Source organism: Bidens hawaiensis, unplaced genomic scaffold, assembly GCF_021521415.1.
Source record: "Bidens hawaiensis isolate Kalapana, Puna unplaced genomic scaffold, B.hawaiensis_p1.1 tig00025204_1, whole genome shotgun sequence".
Classification (NCBI taxonomy): domain Eukaryota; kingdom Viridiplantae; phylum Streptophyta; class Magnoliopsida; order Asterales; family Asteraceae; genus Bidens; species Bidens hawaiensis.
Genome location: NW_027494019.1, coordinates 299,292 through 318,390, shown reverse-complemented (window position 1 = coordinate 318,390; position 19,099 = coordinate 299,292).

Genomic DNA, 19,099 nt, shown 5'->3' with positions numbered 1-19,099 from the left:
GTTCACGTACCGACAAGCTTTCATTCACATTTAAGATATACACACATAACATATAAACCATACAAGGCATACACTTACCAGTTAAGGTAAATGTATTAACTATCACATCGAGTATGCACACAGCCCCGAAAACATAACAAGGAAATGTGGCTAGAAACTCACCTGGATTCTATTTCTTTCTCCGCTTTTAATTAATCCTTTCTTTTGTTGAGCTCTACTAACTGTATATAAGTTACACATATCAATACTCGTCTGATCTAATCTAGTGGCCTAGTACTAGTTCACTTTTACTTAGCATTTCTTTATGGTTTTCCTTTATTTTAACTTTTAACATTCTAGCGTTTATCTCTTAGGTCCTTACATTGCATACCTTCTCGCGTATGCACATATAGGTATACCTATACTGGTCGCCATGTATCTGCTTCTCAATTTAACCGAACTGAGATATAAGCGAACTTAAATATCAGGTGAATTTATATTTCAGTGAACTTAAATATCAGGCGAACTTAGACACGGCGAAGTTTTCAGTAGGTGACCTTTTATGTCACGCGAACATATTAGTAGGCGAACTTAGCGTGTTACAAACTTAGCTGCGGCCGAAGTTATATGCTAGGCGAACATATACATATCGCGAACTTATATGCACACGAACTTATATACAAGCGAAGTTACTAGTCTGTTGTTCGCGGGTTCGTTTCATCGCACATTTCACAACCTTAATACACATATTATGATTTGGCCTTAGCCCTAAACGTTCCCTTGACCGTTTGCGGTCCAAACTTGAACCGTTTGTAACAAAAAGCACGAACCTTTATAGTGAACGTTAGAGAATAGATCTATGGTTTCTTTTTAAACGAGCCAGTTCTATCTTCGGGTTCGTTACACTCATTTTATCATCAAGTTTACAACTTTAATACTCGTTTATACCCAATCTACTCTAGGTTTAAGTTTCGAGACTAAAGTTTATAAAAATGTAAACTTTATGATCAAGAACATACCTTAACGTGTTCGTTTGGTCTCGTTTGGCTTGATTATGAACTCTAGATCTTGTATTTATCTTGTATCATAAAGATCTAATCACCAACTAGTGTTCGTTTGGCCTTGTTCCTCTCTTCTTGCTCGCGGCCGAATATGGTGGTGTAGGTGTGTGTTTGAGTGTGTAGGCAAATATGGAAAGATGGAATGAAAATTAGGGTTTTAGGATGGTTTAAGGGGGTATTTATATCCCTTAAAGCCCATGGACCTAAGGCCCATTACCCTTTAATCCACCTTAATTACTCCAAGCCCATGATCTTTTCTTTGTTAGATACTAGTTAATTATTTTCACCCAATAACTAAACGCGACTTTCTTTTATTAAATATGAAAATTTTAGGATGTTACACTATCAAATGATCAAGCACTCGTGATTCTAGGTCATCTTCTCAAATATTCTTTCTCCATTCTCGGGTAATTCATCTTTAAATCCATATATCTTTTGTAATTCATTCTTATTGCTGGTTTGTATATTACTAGTTTAATTCTACTTTGGGAAATTTTGATATAGACCCTATTACACAACTTCTAGGGTTTTGTGACGAAATGAGTCGAAATTGATTATGATGCTTAGATTGTGAAATATTCAGTTCATGCTATAAGAGAACAATGATATGTTATTTTTTGTCAAATGCTTATAGTACTGTTGTTAAGAGTTTGTTGGTAAACTTTAAAGTGATTGAATTATATTTGGTTTCTTATTTCAATGCTTTAGATTGATGATGATATGGTTGGATCGATAATGACTTTCTTGAAATAATCAAGAATTTCTCTTGATCAACCTGTTTTAAGTTCTTGAAGAAAGTAATGGTTATGTTTAGGGGTATTCAAAGTCAGCTTTTGACGGTTTTTAGGTTAAATTATGAGTCAAAGTGTTAAGATTTAAAACCGAACCAAACCAATCCAATCCAAACCAAACCATTACTAAGGTTTCGGTTTAGTTTCACGGTTCGAGATTCATAGTAGACAAACTCTAAAATAACTACTAATGATCTGAATATGGTTGAAGTTTAATTTATAACTAAGGAACGATTACTAGACCTCTTTTAGGCTTCAATAAATCTGCAGAATTTTTGTTTGAATAGCAGTGCATAACAGTTTGTTAAAGATGCATGTTAGTGCTTTAAGATTTTGGACTTTAAGCCAGCCTAATTCTATTTTAATTAAGTCTTAGTTAAATATAGTTAATATAAATATTAAAAAAAAATGTAATAAGAGCTTACGATCCGGTCTGGTTTTATACGACCGGTTTTTGGTATAAAGCGCAAACCAAACCGTTCGCTATGGTTTAAATTTTTTGTTACTTTTATGTTTTGTAGTTGTAAAGATATTTTAACGCCTTAAAAGATATTGACGATTATGTTTTTTTTTTAAATAGACTAAATAAAGTTATTGTGTTGAACATGGTTGATCATGTTTCTTACTTTTGTATCATTATTCAGTTTACTTAGTCAAGATATGGATTCACAAGATCAGGATATCGATTTACAAGACCAGGGGATGGATTCACAAGACCAAGATATGTACTTCACCAATCTTCTTAGTGGAAACTCTCTCGTAAACGTTAGTGACTCTCTACCCTTACCCTATAGCAATTCAACCAACTTTAAAAGGTCAATGAGGGGTACAAACTTCACCTTTAAAGAAGACGAGTTACTTGTCTCTGCGTGGCTAAATTGTAGCCTTGATGCCATCAGTGGAACATATCAAAAGAGCTCTCACTACTAGGCACAAATATTTTAATACTTACATGAACATAAAGAAACTAGTTCTTTCATTTCCTGTGAAAAGTTTGTTACAAATTAGCTTCATCTTAAAAATTTTCTAATGAAATTAAGGTTTATAATATTGGTTCCAGGTTGTGAGTGTAAATTATAGAATGAATAGAGAAAATGTAGTGATTTTTTTGTAAATTTAAGAAAACAAAATTTGCCCCTATTTGTTTTTCAATATTTGTTGAATTGGTTGTGAGTAGAGGAAATAGAAAACTATAATCATAAAAGTATAGAAAAATTATTTAATTGAATAAAAGAGGAAAAGGTAATTTTTTTAGTGTAATTATAGAGATGATGATGAGGGATATGTTGAGAATGCTTAGAGCATTCTCATTCAATCCTCTAAAATTATATGAGGGAAGTTTGCAAATTATAGGGTGACCTATTGAGTGGTTGTGAGTGTAAATTATAGGGTGGAGAGAGAAAACGTAGTGATTTTTTGTAAATTTAGATAAACAAAGTTTGCCCCTATTTATTTTTTAATATTTGTTGAACTGATTGTGATGGAGAAAAGTGAAAACTTAATGATAAAAGTATAAAAAATATATTATTTAATTAAACAAAAAAAAGAAATATACTAAGTATTTCTTGTACAGACTCCAACTATCAAACTATTACAAAATAACCCAGGTACTTAATTATCAGTATTACCAAAGCAGTCAATGTATCTTTCCATTAGTAACTTGTTACTTTCATGAAATTCCCGTGATTAAACAACCAAAACAAGCCTAGATAGGGTCGACCAGGTCCTATCGATATCTATTTATCAACGCTTGAAACCTAAAATTTGAGATGGCTAATGGGATGGGTATTCAAGTATGGGACTGAGTATCAAATTAGTTTTTTTTTACCAAGAATGGGATTATCTGTTAGACAACCAGATTACCCGAAACACATGTGTTAGACAATTAGAATGTTTTAATTTTCAGTTTTATTTTCTATTAACACTAGTCTAGTAACAGTTCATGACTAGTTTCATTACGTGGAGAAACAAATTTTCTATTTAATGTGTATAAATATAATTTTAAATATTTGTGTTTATTTTGGAGTTGGGGTACATCTGGAAGCATCCTTTGTATCCTTATGGATAGAGGTAAGATATGCCTATATCTTATCTTTTCCAGACCATACCAATAGTTAGTTTATTATTTGTGTGATTTACCGGATACGTTTGTTGTTTATATATATTTTTTAATTTTTATGAGGTAGAGTATTAACTTATCCTCTGGGATTTATATCATCATGAATTTTACATATTTCAAAATTTTTATAATGGTGATGATTGACGATATGCATATAAGGATTTAAGTTAGAGTAAAGTGCTAAAAACGTCCCTAAGGTTTGGTTGTTTTTGTGACTTTAGTCCAAAAAGTTTGATATTTTCATCTGGACCCTTGAGGTTTTCCACTCGTTGCCAATGTCGTCCAAATCAATAACTCCGTTAACCTTTTACCATTAAATTGGGGGCAATTATGTCTTTTTATATATTTGTTATTTAAACAAAAAAAAGTCAGTAAGCAACCAAAATAAAAATTATTATTATTATTATTATTATTATTATTATTATTATTATTATTATTTGTATTATTATTATTATTATTATTATTATTATTATTATTATTATTTAAACAAATCCATAAATAAAACCTCAAGAAGCCTCCTCATTTTCAACCCCTTGCAACCAGCCTTCGTTGACCATCACCGACCGCCCCTGCCTTCTCCGGCCACACGATCACCACCTTTTCCGGCCACTACCACAAACACCACCTCTCTTAAAAAGACTTTGGATGCACCAAAATAGAAAAAAAAACAGTGACAAAAATTATTCATCTTCTTCATTACAATTAAACCCTAGAATCAACTTCCACAACTAAAATTTTAAAATTCGAGTACGATGGTAACAAAGCATCGTCAGGACCATAGGGCTTTGAATCGGTAAATGGAAACAAACATATTGACATTAAGCTTACCTCGAAACGTGCCGAACTCGATGGCCAGTGAGCTTAGGCGAAAACTTGTGGCGGCGGACAAAAGCCGATAACAGGGTACCGGTGAGAAGTGTCTTGAAACGAGTGTGGAGAGTCGGTATTTACAGTCTCAAACACGATTTCTCGTTATCCCTAACTCCCGCTCGATTGATTGTAGCAATAATAATACTTTGAAGATTCAAATCAGTTTCATTTGGCTCGATTTCAAGTTTTTAGTCAAGAGGTGTAGTTAGTTGATCGGTATCGGGTTTCGTTTAAGGCTCACCGGAGTTGTGGGGAGGTGGCCGGAGATGGCGTCTGAAAGATGAGGCCCGGATCATGTTAACTCTCTTTAACTTTGTAAAATATTTCTTGTTAGTCCCCTAAATATTGTAAAACACTAAAAAAATTCAATCAAGTAACTGAAAAGACTTATGTATCCTTGACTTAACCATGAAATTAAACAGAGTTAATAATTTGGACGATAATGGCAATGATTAGTAAACGTCAAGGGTCCAGATGCGAAAATAAGCTATTTTGGACGAAACTCGCAAAACTGACCAAACCTCGGGGACGATTTTAGCACTTTACTCTTTAAGTTAATTGTAGTTGTTGAAAACTTAAAATTATCAAAAAATTAGAATTTTTAACAAACTAATGGGTATAACGATACCCAACTGTAATTGCTTGACATAGTCCTGATGGGTAGTGGGCCGAGTGTGACATTCGTCAATTTCGGGTTCTATTTGTATTCGTTTCTGTATTCGTTTATCACGTAAACCGACCCGATTTATATTCCGAACATTTCAAATATATAAAATATTGGATTTTATGTTACTAAATCATTCCCACATGTTCAATTTGAAAAACCCCTTTTACGGATTCGAAAACGCCTTTAAAACGCTCAAATTACATCGAAAACGAACTTTCGGGACGCAAAATGAACCACGCAAGACGAGCTGACCAACCCAACCCCCCTAGCATGCCGCGCTGCGCGGCCAGCGAGACTAGGCTGGTCGCGCGGCGTGGCCTCAGACCTGCAGATTCGTTTTTTTTTTTGTGCGTTTTTTGTTTGTTTAACCAATCTATTTTCATGCAAACATAAAAGAGAACCTTGCAAAGAAACTTTGACCCTTACCCTATATATACACACCCATCTCCTTCATTTTTACACTTGCTACATCTCCAAAAAATCTCTCAAACATCAAAGATCCAAGGTTGTTTATTTATGTGTTCTTGAAGGTTTGACTTCCAAAAGTCAAACCGAGTTTAACCTTTCATTCTAATTAGCTTATATAATCTTAATAATACTTGAATATGGTGGTACAACATATATACAATACACATACCTTGTTACCTTTGGTAGTTACTTCTCCGACTCCGGTTGGTTAAGTTTCAGACCTCGTAAGGCAAGGTTTCATGTAGGACTTTTGTGGTCCTTGATATATATACACTTATATAACTTGTTTGCACATATTAATCTTGCTTAACTTCTGCTCATTTTAGTTTATTTGTTATATTTACAAGTTCCATGGTTATGAGTTCTAAGAGTCTATGCTTCGATTTATCCGTAAATAGCTCTAGACTGTAAACCAAACTTTTGTTTAAAGACTTTGTTGTTAACTTTTTGGTTGTAAGACTTAAGTATTTTCATTTGTACATTATTATACAAGTTCTTGGTTATTTGGGTATGTGGAGACCATCAAGGAACGTATTGTGAGATGGAAACTAAACCAATCTGATTTTTACTCGCTTAAGACACACAAGTGTGTTTTTAGCTATCAAGACTTATATATTTCTTTAAAAATAGTGTAAAAACTGATTTTAATTATTTTTTTAAGTGCTTGGAAATGTTGGATCCAACTTGATCTCATAACATAGTTTGGACCGACAAAACCGAAAACTCGCTTAACGTGTGTTGTTAGTTCTAAAACAATAGAACTACATACTTGGTTAAGTCTTAATAACTTTTATTGAGCTACCTCATAACATTCATATTTTGGAAAATTGACTTTGGGTTTGACCAATTATCAAGACCCGAACCAACAACCCGAAACACCCGTTAAAGACCTATTTTAGTATCTTTATCCCAAAGGAACTTGCATCTTTGCATTTTTCCCACCTTATTACTTAACATAGGTTAAGTAAATATTAAGGTTAGATACTTTAACCCGGTTTCGAGCAATCTTACATTTTAAAGGGGTTATTATTATAGATTCTTAAATAGTTACATTTTAAACCTTGAACTTTGATTGTTTACTTTTCGCAACAAATGTTTTATTTAAAGATCTTCAAGACAACCTTTGTAAATCCAAGACTTTCTTTTATTTAGGCTTCACACGTTAAACTCGTCGTTCCGGAAAATCTCCAAATTATCACCAAATCAAGTTTATAGCTTGAACATGAGTACTTTCATACCCCGTTTTCCATCTTCGTTTTGGGGTGACATTTCATACTTATTAAACTAAATGCTTTACACTTGAATCTTAAACCACAAACGTTATTGTATACTTTACTTAAATAACTGCTCGATTTGGTGTTCTATGATTATATGCCTATGTGTTTATCGCTTTTGTTTGGTGGAACTATAAAATTCTAGTCTATTTGGCATCCCCTTATAACAAGGTGTCATTAACGTAATGCAATTAACGATAACTATAAAATCCTAGACTATTTGGCATCCCCTTATAGCTAGGTGTCGCTAACGTAATTCTATTAGCGATATCTATTTATCCAAGTTATTGCGTTTATTTATCGTTTCATATACAATTTTTTTTGGCTTTTCTTACTATATACGTATATGCTCAAACTTATGAATTTCTCACCAACCTTTGTGTTGACAAACTTTATCTTATGAAATGTTACAGGTTTGACTTTTGTTGACTCGAGGACTTAACGAAAAATGTTACCAAGACTATTAGGATATTAGTAAACCGAACAATATAATTGTTACTTGTATTCAATTTTTTTGTATGAACGAGATGTGTTGTTTATTTATTTATGAAATAAAATGAGTTGATTAAATATTGTCACTTTAAATAGTGTCTTGTGTATTTGTCCAATCACGTTGCATCCCGGCATGTTCCGCCGCCTTTGGTCTGGGTGTGACACCGAGTATGGGGCATGGCTTTAAAACCGCGTATGACCATCCCATTGACATTTCTAATTGACTTCGAGTCTAGCTAAGAACATCTCAGATAGAAGGCGATTCATCATTAACACCTCATTAAGACCAAATTATGAAAACAGCTCACGGGTCCATATTTTTAGCCTAAAATTGTTCCACAAGTTATTTTGTATCCGTCTATAGTTATATTGTTTTTCTATAAAGCTTAAGGCTTACTATTGTAAAAATGTGCAGAAATGATATAATCAATTTCTTCCTTTCAATTTATTCTCGATTACACGATATCAAAACAGTGTCTCTGGTTTTAGGATCGGCCTGCTTATCACTCATCACATATTCTTCTTCTATCAAAACCCTTGTTGCCATGTCCAGAGACGTTGACACGAGTTTTGATTTGTCAAATCAATTGGCTAGACGGTAACACGGGTGCTCAATTACACAATATGTGCGGAGTGCACGTTTGCTTTAGTTTATTGCGTTAGGGGTGAAGCCCCTAATGAACGATGGTCCGGGGGAAGCGCCACCGGTTCAGGGGTCCAAGGGGCGACAACCCTAGCTCGCTAATTAAAATCATTAGAAAAATGAATTTTATGATGATGTCACATAATCATAAGTGTTATTTGGAGGCATTATTAATTAAATTCGAAATTTGAATTAATAACTATATAAGACAATTATCTTTATCCCTAACTGCTTTGGAGATTTACTAGATGCTCTGATTAGTTGGTCAATCCGTGGTTAATCTTCCACACAAATTCATACTCGGTTCTTATCTTATACAAAAAGTTTTATTTGATTAAAGTATTTGAAGAATCACCTAATAACTTTAATTTTAAAGTTTCACACGACTCTCTGTATTATCCATGTTGCAATTCCCAAAATCCCCAACACGCGTGATATTAAAAGTGTGATAATCTTGAACAAAGGTAATTAATCATCAAATCACATGTAAAAGTAACTTTAAGGTGATCCTGACAAACCACACAAAGTTGCTCATGTGATCAGAATGGTTTCAAACATCATCATTAGCTTAAATGAATCAAAATAAATCAACGCTACAAAACGAAGACTCGGATCTCCACGGTTGTAACATACGTTTCCATTCAAAATAATGAAGCATCATCATAGCAAAAGACAATGCACAAACAACATAAGCAAACCAATTATAACCTCTATAGTACAACAAGCTTCCATATAGTACAAAAAAATAACGTTCGTAAAAAAAGAGCCGCATCAGACTAACATCAAATGCGCTCATATCGATTTCAAACCGACCATCATCATAGCACAAATAAATTAGAGTAAATCAATTGTACAAAACGTAACTGATCACAACCTCAAACATCTTCAAGCCACAAACACACAATAGCCACCACTAAAATGAGATTAGTCTCATCATTTCAACCCATTAATCGGAGAAATTCAAGAGGCTCAGGTCTCCGACAACAAAGGTTGCCTTTACTTGTCAGCAACAATCTAATGTTCGCCATCGCATCAAAGTAATCATTAGGGCTAACGTTTAGAAAACATATTCTCTGGTTAGTGTCGGCATAAGTTATATAACATATTAGAGCCCCTAAGCATTAATAATACAATTCAAGAACTGCATTTTTATCTTAATGATAATAATACCTCTGCTGAATGTAGCACAAACTCCATATTATGCAAGTGCAAATACTATATTGTGAGCCGCTACTTCTAGCATGGGTTTTGGGCGCTACATGTGGTATGATACGTCTTTTTATATTATGATTGTGTAGTGTGCTTCTTTTCAGCCACCACATATGTCTCTCTCTCTTACACCAACCCAACCGCCGTATCCATCATCTTCTCGTCGGCCACCGTAACCATTGTCTTCCCCACTATACGAGTGTCGTTCCTAATCGACGGTGTCGACGTCGACTATCGGTGACTGACTTCTATATAGAGGTGAGTTCCAAAGGGTACTCTAAAAAAATTGAACTAGTGAACTCCATCTTAAAGCATCCATTTAATCTTATGATGCACATTTTGTGTTCTTTGATCTTCTACATCTCACCTAAAATTATCAAACCAAAAGATCTAAACACCTCCCCCCCCCCCCGGTCACACACTCATAAGACTACCCTTAAAAGCTAAAATAAACCAGAATGCTAAGGATGCTAGATAGACATTTTTTTTTACTTTTTTAATATTTACGTTTTTTTAGATAGAAATACATTTTGTATCCTTTAAGTATAACAACTTATGGATCAGATCCTATAAAAAGTTTATTTTCACTCAATGTTCTTTAAATGACATATACCTCGATCTTTATCCTTTAACTTAATGACCATCCAAGCAGCTCGTCAAGTCTTGGTATAAATTGGGGGGCTCAACCTAGTATTTTAATAATAATAAGGGGTGAAATTACCATTTCCCCTCATATGCCTGGCATATGCTAGAACATAACGGGTTTTTTTGATAGCCGTTAAGTTAAAGGATAAAAATCGAGGGGTTGTGTCATTTAGAGGACAATGAGTAAGTAAATTTTTAAAGGACTTGATTCATAATTTGGTTATCTTTAAAGGAAAAAAATTGTAAATCTGTCTTTTTTTTATTTTATTTTTTAAAGGTTTTTTTAACCTTACAAAAATGATGTGATGTATGTGATTGGGGGTGTAAAGTAAGATGGAGGGAGATGATCAAGAGCTGGGAAGGGAACCTAGGGTTCCCTAATTTCTCACTTTTATGAAGTTCACTTTTAAATCTCTACTAGCATTCGGACCCGCGCGTTGGGACGGGACCGTTAAATCCAAAAAGGACGCATGTGAAAACGTTAATCTAGGCATGCGTGTTAAGGCGTGTTAATTCTCAAATTCTATATGAAAATTCTCTCTTGAATCGATGCTAAAAAAGAACAGTCTAATCAAAACAACCTTTTTACAACCTGTATATGAATAGATAACAAAATAATTAAAAAAGAAGAGGTTTTTAATCATTAAATATTAACCTAAATTAGTAATAATTACAAATAGATAGTCATGATTAGGCCTGTCAATTTTCACCCGAACCCGAGAACCGAACCCGACCCGAATAGACCCGACCCGAAGACACATCCAAACCGCATAACCCGAACACGAGATACCACGTAACCCGAACCCGATTGCAATAGTTCGGGTCGGTTTTTGGATAGGATTTCCTCAATTCGGGTTAACCCGATTAACCCGAGAAAGTAGTGATTTGAAATGCCGAAATTTTCTAGGTATGTGAATCTTTACCTTTTATACATTTATACCTACAATATAATTCAAAGAGAATAATAATATATGCATACGGCTCTGTTTCTTCATCAAGCAACTTCAAAGTTCCAATCAAAAAGTTTGCAAAAGGTACTCTCTATCAATATCAAATTGAAATTAGTTGATTTTATATGATTGAATACAATTTATCTAAAATCCAACTTAATAGTGTGGTTATTTCTTGTTGAATTAAATCAATTAAAATAAGAGCTTTTGTGCTGGGTATACTATTCAATTAAAATCAATTGAAACAAGAGTTTTGAAAATAAGAGCTTTTGTGCTCTTAATATTTCTTATTGTTCGATATAATTATTGTAAATGCTATGTTCATACACGAGGTGTTTTTTAAACGAGGTGTTATTTAATAATACTATTTCAGTGGGATTGCACACTATGATGATAAAAAAAACTCACCTTTTTCGTAAATCATTTCATGCCTTTTACAACCTTCAGTTAACCCGAAACCCGAATCAAACCGACCCGATCTAACCCGACCCAATAAACCCGAAACCGTAAAACCCGAAACTAGAATGGTTTGGTTTTCGGGTTATATTTCCGCTCATAAAAACCCGATAAACCCGAAACCCGACAAAAAACCCGAAGAACACCCCTAGTCATGATGAGTTAGAAGTATTTGGAAACTACATAAACCGATCAAACGGAGCATTAGAAATATGAAAGGTTAAAAAAGAAAAGAATAAAAAGCAAATTACATAAAAATTCAAAAATGTGAAGCTCACATGTGGTATATGGATAAGTGACTAACCCATAATATGCAGGAATGGTACATAAAGTTTTAAAAGTAATACAAACGTTCTACCAAAATCTGATTTTTAATATATATATATATATATATATATATATATATATATATTAATATGTATATATATGAATGAATGTGTGGTTATAATTTACTAATAAAGTGATCAAATTTAGAAAATTTGAAAGAGTGATCAGACGATTAAAAATGTTATTTGTGAAAACTGATGGTGCATAGAATTTTTAGCATGCTTCCTACCTCTTTATATTGGAAGCTCTAAGTATCCAGAATGAAACAAGAACCAAAATGGGTAAGAAAAATATGGGTATCTTCTTCCTCGTAGCAATAGCAACAGTTGTGGCTCAAGGTGTTGGTGGAGCATGTCCAGGTGGAACGTGTCCTCAGCCTGGTTCATGTCCAGGTGGAGCATGTCCTCAGCCAACAGTGCATATGGTTGGAGACGAAAAAGGTTGGGTCCTTGGTGTTGATTACCAAGCTTGGGCCGACCAGAGGACATTTAAAAATGGAGATATCCTTCGTATATTCTTATCCTTTCTATTGATTTGTTATTTTACTAAAAAGATTTATGTCATTTTTATCTCTTCAAACAAGCAAAGTAAACTATATCATTTATGCAGATTTCATATACGACCGAAGCATACATGATGTGTACGTAGTAAATGAAGAAGAGTACGAGAAATGTACCTTTTACGCTCCTATTAATAATGTTCCTCTCTGTGGGAATAATAAGGTCCCTATTCCATACGCGGGTGCAACCTTTGGGTTTATTAGTGGTGTTGGACAGGATTGTCAGAATGGCCTAAAGTTTAAAGTGTATGTTCCACCGGAGTAGTTATTTTTAAGTCCACTTTTTTATGTAATTATTTATATAGTTGGCTTTCTAGCTAACAAGGAAAATGTCATGTCGTGCAAAAACAAATAATTCTTAACTCGAATGAGTTTGATTAAATGATATCATCTTTGTATAAGTGTTTGAATCCACATTTTTCATATGTATTTTAGCTTTGTTGAAATTTATACATATGATATTAATTTTGTTTAACTTTTTAGTAATGTCATTCAAGTTATTCTTGTTTTTGAAATCATTCAAATGTCAATAGTGATCCATTGTGAATTTTTATTTTTTTATAAATATTTAAAAGCTAAATGAAAAAAAATCATCTACATATGAATCCTACAAGGCTACATTCCTGCTTATTGTTAATGATTATTTTTTAAATCAACTTAAAGTGAAAGGTGATAGTGAAAATGTTCTTTTTGTGTCTATATAATCAAACTTATGAATGGTAATTGTTATTAGTTATGATCGTTCCCTGCCCAATTTGAGGTTAACAGAACTTACAACATTTGCCCTATTTTGCATGCCAAATAAATATTAAAAAAAATTATTCAGTAGTAGATGTTCAAAATGAAAAAAAAAAAGTATTCAAAAGAGTTGTAATAATTTTACACATTACATTCTCTCTTGAAAGATGAGATAATTTGGAAATCGGTGAGGTGTGATTGACTAATGACACCTTTTGTCTTACATCAGTGATGTAGGTCTCAAGAAGAGAGATGTGCGTCCGGTTCCTTTGATAAAGCATGATAATAAAAGCTAATAAATATTAAATAATTGTTAACGACCACCAAACGAAGTCGTTACACTTACTCATAAACAGCAGTGACATCTGTGACATTCGTCAAATTCGGATCTCGATTTGTATTCATTTTGTAATCTTTTATTATGTAAGCCGACCCGTTTTGTAAACCGAAGCTTATGTTATAATCAAAATGATGGATTTTATGTTACAATATTGTTTTACATTTGTTGGGTCTTGAAAACATCATTTTAGGTCCTTAAAACGCGTTAAAATCACTTAAAACGAACTTCAGGGGCCAAAACTGTCATTTTTAAAACTTTGGAAAAAATCTGCCACCACAGCCATAGCGTGGTGCGATGGGGGTGGCCAAGCCCCATCACGTGGCGCGATGGCCATCAGATCAGCAGCTACGGATTTTTGTTGTTTTGTGTTTTGTTTTGATTCATTTTGCATGCAAACTCTTGTAATTCACACCCATATTTGACCACCAACATTACCCTATATATACACTACCATTTCCCTTCATTTTCCCCTGCTACATCTCTAAATTCTCTCTAAAATACAAAGATCCACTGTTGTTATTTTTAGTGTTCTTGAAGGTTTGACTTCCAAAAGTCAAACTGAGTTAAATCTTTCATTCTAATTAGCTTATATAGTCTTATTAATACTTGAATATGGTGGTATAACATATATATATATATATATATATATTTATATATATATATATATATATATATATATATATATATATATATAATATACACCCCTTGTTACCTTTGGTAGTTACTTCTCTGATCTCGTTCGGTGAGGTTTCAGACCTTGTAAGGCAAGGCTACATGGAGAACTTCGTGTCCTTGATATCTACAATATATATTAACGAAGATATAAAAATCCTATGTGTCGCGATGTAGTCACTCCTCCTTTTTTTGGAGTCACCAGATTTGCTTGATTTTTAAATGGAGGCTTCTCATGCATTTGACCAAATTCATGGGTATGGGTCTTACCAAACTCAGATATTCCTTAAACGGGTTATAACATCTCATTAAACTAAAAATTATTCTCACCAAATTAATGATGTAAAAAATCCTATAAAATAGGATCTACTAAATATTAATATCTTATTTATTTTAATATATATATATATATATATATATATATATATTATTTAAATTAAAAAACCAATTTTACAGTAAAAAAAATAAACGGGTCTTGGGTCTCATAAAACCAAGTATATTATTAACTTTCATATATATTATTTATAATTAAAAAAACCAATTTTATAGTAAAAAAAATAAACGGGTCTTGGGTCCATCAAAACCATATAGTTTTTAAACCGGGTTATAACATCTCATTTATTTGTGAAACAATTTATCATTAAACCATAAGTATATTATTAACTTTCATACATTAAAAAAATATAAATTCAAAAAATAAATAAATATTAAAACAAACAAAATAAAACAACCCTCGTAATACCGGGATAAAAACTAGTATATATATATAGAGGTGGGATCCAGAGAGAACTCCTCTTAAAGAGAGAACTAGATAACTAGTAATGCATTATTTTTAAGTATTTTTAAAAAATTATTTTGTGATTTCTGTTTCTTTCCTCCTTCTAATAAGATGATATTATTCCTAAAAAACCGTCAATGTAATGCGTATGTGCATTAATGTGTATTGTATATATAAAATAGTGTTTTATTGCATATAATACAACACAAATACATTATCTAAATACACACTATTGAATATATGCAAATACGACACTAATAATTGTATGCAAAACACATTATCGCATATATGTAATACAGCACTAATGCACATATGCACTATCGATTTTTTTTTAATTTTTGTATATAATATAACACTATTGCAAATATACAATACAAACAACTCTATATATGCTATTCAACACTATTTCAAATATCAAAATGCACACTATTGCACATATGCATTATAAAAAAAAGTCGGTGTATTGCATATATGCATTACTCGTTAATTTTTTTTATTTTTATATCTTTTGGTGGTGAAGAATAACAACATATAAGAAGGATGAAAGAAAAAAATTTGAAAAATGTTTTTTAATTAAATTAAAAAATAATTCATTATTAGTTCTCTAGTTCTCTCCATAAAATGGAGTTCTCTCATGATCCTCTCCATATATATATATATATATATATATATATAACTTGTTTATACATATTAATAATGCTTAACTTCTGCTCATTTTAGTTTGTTTGTCATATTTACAAGTTCCATGGTTATGGGTTCTAATAGTCTAGCATCGGTTTAACCGTAAATAGCTCTAGACCGTAAACCGAACTTTTGTTTAAAGACTTTATTGTTAACTTTTTAGTTGTAAAACTTAAGTATCATTACTTAAAAATTATTATACAAGTTCTTTGATATTTGAACATGTGGAAACCATCTATGAACTTATTGTGAGATGAAAACCGAACCAAACCGAAATAAACTGATTTTCAATCGCTTAAGACACACAAGTGTGTTTTTAGCTATCAAAACTTGTATAAATCTTTAAAAATACTTTATAAACTGATTTTAGTTATTTTCTTAAGTAATTGGAAATGTTGGATCCAACTTGATCTAATAACAAAGTTTGGACCGACAAAACCAAACACTCGCTTAACGTGCGTTGTTAGTTCTAAAACGATAGAACTACATACTTGGTTAAGTCTTATTAAGTATTATTGAGTTATCTCATAACATTCATTATTTTGGAAAGTTGGCTTTGGGTTTGACCAATTATCAAGACCCGAACACTCGTTAAAACCCGTTTTAGTATCTTTATTCCAAAGGGACTTGCATTTTTGCATTTTACCCACCTTATTACTTAACATAGGTTGAGTAAATATTAAGGTTAGATACTTTAACCCGGTTTCGAGCAAACTTACATTTTAAGTGGTTATTATTATAAGTTCTTAAAAAGTTACATTTTAAACCTCGAACTTTAATTGTTTACATTTCTCAATATTTATTTTATTCCAGAAAACCTTTCTAAATCCAAGACTTCTTTCCTTTTAGGCATTGTTCGTTAAACTCGTCGTTCTGGCAAATCTCCAAATTACCATCTTTCAAGTTTATTACTTGAACGTGAGTACTTTCATACCCCGTTTTCCATCTTTCGTTTTGGGGGTGACATTTCATATTTATCCAAACTAAATGCTTTATAGTTGGGTCTTAAACCACAAACGTTATTGTATACTTTACTTAAATAAATGCTCGATTTGGTGTTCTATGCTTACATGCTCATGTGTTTACGTGTTTACCGCTTTTGGTTGGTTGATCTATAAATCCTAGACTATTTGGCATCCCCTTATAGCAAGGTGTCACTAATGTATTCTTATTAGTGATCTCATCTTTTTATCCAAATTATTTCTTTTATTTATTGTTTCGTATACAAGATTGTGGCATTTCTTACTATATACATATATGCTCAAAACTATAAATTACTCACCAACCTTTGTGTTGATAAACTTTATTTTATGAAACGTTACAAGTTTGCATTTAGGTTGATTATGGAGTGTGGAGATAACGTCATCAAGACCTTTAGGATATTAGCAAAAACGAACAATTTATGATGTGCTATATTTAGTTATATTTGTCTTATGAATATTGTTATGTCACATTTGATGTTGTGAAATGAAATGAGTTTGTTAAATACTTTCACTTTAAATAGTATCATGCGCTTATGGGCAATCGTTACATCCCGACATGTTCCTCCGCCTTTGGACGGGGTGTGACAACATCGGTCAACGTCTTCGTCACCGTCTCTTAGGAACAGCAGTGACATTCAATCACCGCCGTCGCCTAGGGCTCCATTTTCCGAAATGGAAACCGATAACATTTGAAGTCAATCACTAATCGTCGATGGTGACATCGTCGATTAGGAACGTCATTCGTATAGTGGGAGAAGACAATGGTTACAGTGGTCCGTGAGAAGACGATGGTTACGCCGGTGGTGTGAGTATAAGAGAGAGAGAGAGAGAGAGAGAGAGAGAGATGTAGCGGTGGCTGAAAACAAAAGGCATACTACACAATCATGATATAAAAACACGTATTATATCACGTGTAGCATCCAAAACCTAAGCTTCTTGTTAGAATCATCCAAACACATTGTACAATTTAGTGAAGCACAAAACAAAATAACAGTGTTTTATGTGTATGTTATATAATAAATTAATAATGTTACACAATAATGATATATTTTACTTGACTTAATTTTGATATAAGTTTAATGTTTTCTTTCCTTGCAAAAAGTTCTATTAAAATAGAAACTTAAGAAAGTACACACTACTTATACTTCCGTATATAAAATTACATAATTATATATCGTTTGATAAATTATATATTACTAGCTTTTAGCTTGCGTGTTACGCGGTAACTTTTAGTTTTTTTTAATAATTGCTTATGTATATTTTTCATGTAGGATGTGCTTAGGTATTAAACTTAAAGGTTACATGAACTTATAAAATATGTTATATTTATTAGATGTAGTTAAAGCATAATTTGTTTTGTTTTTTTGTTTATATCTCAAATGTGTCTCATTGGTCTAGTTGTTAACGTGACCCAGCATTTTGTTATTTAAGATGCGAATTTTCGTCTTAATATACATGAATGCATAAATAAATTTATATGGTTTTGTGTTATTTTCATTTGTATTGAGTTGTTACGTTTCGTTGGTGATGTAGAACGTATATGTTGTTTAATGGATCACCAAAAATGGGCTCTCATGTGTTTGTCAATTAATGTTGCCCAACATTTTGTTTTTTGTTGTTTCAAATATGTATTTTGTGCTTGATAATGAATTGAGCTATTAATAAATTGATATATTTGAATTTCTATAGGCCAATTCTAGTTTCACGTCTATCTGAAATGGGTACGTCATGTGTTATCATTTCATTTTTGGGTGAATTATTAATTTATTATATTTTTCTAGTATGATGTTTAGTTTGTGATTTTCTTATTATTTGTTATGTATTTGTTGTATTCATAGATTTTGTAGTTTAGTTATTGTTGTGTATTAAAAAAACATTTAATTTGTTAATTAGTTTTTATTCTTATCGAATATAATAGAAGTTATATTAGTTTATGAATTATATTAAGGAAAATTTTATGATCATATGTAAAAACTAAGTTTTTAAAATTTTAATTTTTATCAATTATGTATACGTTTTTGATATTTTATACATAAATTATTGTATTATAAAGTTTTGTAGATTTATTTCTTTTTTATATTTTAAAACGGGTAATAATTGGAAGCCGTCATTTGAAATTGGCGCTATAATGATAATGAACTGTCTAGAGAAACACTTAACTCGTCTTCTTTATCAAATCGTTCGTTTCATCTACCAATTAAAAACCCTAAGTTAATATTCCCCTTAATTATGCCGAATTTTGTTGTTAAGTGGAAGTTTTATAGGTTGTTATAGGGATTTGTGTTTGTTCTTAGATTATTTAATCAAACATTGTGTCAATAACAATTTACAGCTACTTTTAAAATAATATATTGGTTTTAAATAATCTCAACTATCAAATTTTGGCCACTGCCTATC